Source organism: Schistocerca gregaria, chromosome 9, assembly GCF_023897955.1.
Source record: "Schistocerca gregaria isolate iqSchGreg1 chromosome 9, iqSchGreg1.2, whole genome shotgun sequence".
Taxonomy (NCBI): domain Eukaryota; kingdom Metazoa; phylum Arthropoda; class Insecta; order Orthoptera; family Acrididae; genus Schistocerca; species Schistocerca gregaria.
Genome location: NC_064928.1, coordinates 77645899 through 77649246, shown reverse-complemented (window position 1 = coordinate 77649246; position 3348 = coordinate 77645899). Strand labels below are relative to the sequence as shown.

At 43.4% G+C, this 3348-nt stretch overlaps 1 non-coding gene across 1 annotated transcript; it reads left to right on the top strand.

Moving 5' to 3' along the window:
- Nucleotides 1-497: 497 nt before the first annotated feature.
- Nucleotides 498-572, top strand: Trnas-cga (transfer RNA serine (anticodon CGA)). The gene has a single exon. It is a non-coding gene; the product is annotated as a tRNA-Ser (tRNA).
- Nucleotides 573-3348: the final 2776 nt, after the last annotated feature.

Below are 3348 nucleotides of genomic sequence, written 5' to 3'. Positions count from 1 at the left end.
CTGTCCGAAGTGACGCCAGACGCACCTTCGCTGCTCGTCTGGGCTCAATTCGAAATGGAGTTCTCCACTGAAGACAATTCTACCTGCTGTCAATGAGATTCCAGCCGGAGACATTTCGGAGACGCTCCAGACAGCGATTGGATACCAACCAATCTGAGTGTCCCCTGCGCCAAACTGTCCGACAACCATGAGTGATAGCCTAGTCTCATTGACTTGCTCAATTTGTGAATTTCTTTCACTTGAATGAATCATACAATTTTTCTGAAACTGTAATCATTTTCTATCAATGCATCACATCTACCGATTTCACTTCCTTTTTTTTTTTTTCTCGCGTACACAGCATACACTGAAGTGATAGTAATGGCATAGCGATACGCGATATCCTTTCTTTCAGGAGTGCTAGTTCTGCATGGTTCGCAGAAGAGCTTCTGTAAAGTTTGGAAGGTAGGAGACGGATACTGGCAGAAGTAAAGCTGTGAGTACCGGACGTGAGTCGTGCCTCGGTAGCTCAGTTGGTAGAGCACTTGCCCGCGAAAGGCAAAGGTCCCGAGTTCGAATCTCGGTCGGGCACACAGTTTTAATCTGCCAGGAAGTTTCATGCACATAGACAGATTGCCGTTCATACCCAGGTGATTCGTGTGAAAGGTTTCTGACATGATCATTGATCATAGTCACGGACTGGAGCTTGGAGTTAGAAGGTTGGAGTTGACGCATGGGGCACTCCATTTCTGAAATCATTGGCGAATTCAGTTTTCCGAGATCCACAGTATCAAGAGTATCATTCCTGGCATTACATCTCACCACGGACAGCGCAGTGTTCGACGACGAGAGCAGTGGCGTTTGCATAGAGTTGTCAGTGCTAACAGACAAGCAACACTGCGTGAGATAAAACGCAGATATCAATGTAGGACGTACGACGAACGTGTCTGTTAGGACAGTGCGGTGAAATTTGGCGTTAATGGGTTATAGCAGCAGACGACCGACGTGAGTGTCTTTGGTAACAGCACGACATCGTTTGCAGCGCCTCTCCTTGGCTCGTGGCCGTATCGGTTGTACCCTAAAGTACTGGAAAACCTTGATCTGATCAGGTGAGTCCTAATTTCAGTTGATAAGAGCTGATGATAGGGTTCGAGTGTGGTGCAGACCCCACGTAGCCATCGACAGAGATTGTCGATAAGGAAATGTGCAAGCTTTTGGTGGCTGCATGATGGTGCGGGCTGCGTTTACATGAAACGTGAACTATTTACGTGGGGCGTTTGAAAAGTCCATGCGAAGTCCGAGAGATGGCATCACCTGCACTTATCGAGGTCATGTTTAGTTAGTAGCATCTTTGGAAAGAACCATAGAGTAAATATCTCTGGAGTGAGCATTGCGTTCTTAGAATGTTGTCAACATTAAACCAGGATTGTCACCTGTTTTCGGGACTTCGCTGTGCGTGTATGCTTCCCGCAGACTTTGACGTTTATAATATCAAGTGTTTTTGTTGTGTTTTCACCGTTTGTTGATAGTGTAATAGCTATTGTGAATTACTGTTGTTGCTACGGATGCAAAGAAAAATATATGAAAGGAGGGATAGTAACTTTTCATGTGTACTACGCTTAAAAATTTCGAGACGCATTATAATTAAGGCTTTATTCTGTAGACCTATATTTCTACGATTTTATGACTATATAATCGATATTACGGCTCATACAAAAACTTACAAACAATCGCTTCCTCTCGTAAATTTTCTAGTGGAACAGGAAAGGGAATGGTTAGTTTCAGCAAATACTATCCTCCATGCATTTATCAGTGACTTGTCGATTATGTTTATAGGTTTGAAAGACGGGAGACAGATAAATTCAATAGAGTGGGAGTCTGTAATTGTCTTCGTATAATATTTGTCCAAACCTTTTTGTTTACTATAAAGTTACAGTAGGAGACCATGTTAAGTGTGTCTTGGAGATGGAGAATGATTATGTGTTATTTATATTTTGGTTTCCCGAAGGATGGGCAACGAGTAAAGATATGGCTCCAGAAAATAAGTAGGAGCAATTTTGTCCCCACAAAATATTCCGAAGTATGTTCAATACACTTTGAAGAGGAATGTTTAGACAGAGAAAAATTTAGACGTGTGTGGCTGAAGGTATATGCTATACCAAATATTTTTAATTTTCCACAGCACTTACTACCAATTTCTGCATTCAGCTTAAACACATTTTCAGCACAAATCAAATATAAAACACAATAGTGTAGCTAATCAAAGTACACATTCAATTTATTTTCTTCGTCATTTGATTAAGAAGGGTAAAATATAAGTAAACATGTCCCCAAAATCTTTCATTTGTGTCACTTTCCACTTCTCTTAATGGTGTTATATGGGTTGACTGTTACATGACTAACTGTATTTGCTTTACAGTACATTTATTCTCCGATCGCCTTTTTCCCCCCTTCTTACACAGTCTACTATTTACTTAATATACTGGGAGCAAGTACGTAAAATGTGTTAAACAAACACTTCAAAGAGTCACAAGTAATAAAAATTGTGCTTTTGGTCGGAAAAACGAGAAAATAAATACGCAGAAATTGCAGAAAAAAGGACGAATTAGCAGGGATATAATCGCTTATACGTGGCAAATTAGGTGGTTTTGGGACACTTGCAAAAGTACTAGCGTACTGTCAAGTCGTTTTGCAAGACTATCAATGCAAAAATATACGTCAGGCTCTGTAATACTATAAAGTGCCGTATCATACCGAAAACTACAAAAAATCGAGTGCATCTGAACTGTGACACCTATCGCAAAGAAGCAGAATTCAATATCACTTGCCCTTAAACGCTACGTAGTTGATTTATTCCCGGTATCAAATGGATACTGTTAAAATGTCTGCTCAACATACACTCCTGGAAATGGAAAAAAGAACACATTGACACCGGTGTGTCAGACCCACCATACTTACTCCGGACACTGCGAGAGGGCTGTACAAGCAATGATCACACGCACGGCACAGCGGACACACCAGGAACCGCGGTGTTGGCCGCACCGCCACTTCCCATCAAATTAGGGACACTGTTGCTCTTGGGGTATCGGCGAGGACCATTCGCAACCGTCTCCATGAAGCTGGGCTACGGTCCCGCACACCGTTAGGCCGTCTTCCGCTCACGCCCCAACATCGTGCAGCCCGCCTCCAGTGGTGTCGCGAGAGGCGTGAATGGAGGGACGAATGGAGACGTGTCGTCTTCAGCGATGAGAGTCGCTTCTGCCCTGGTGCCAATGATGGTCGTATGCGTGTTTGGCGCCGTGCAGGTGAGCGCCACAATCAGGACTGCATACGACCGAGGCACACAGGGCCAACACCCGGCATCATGGT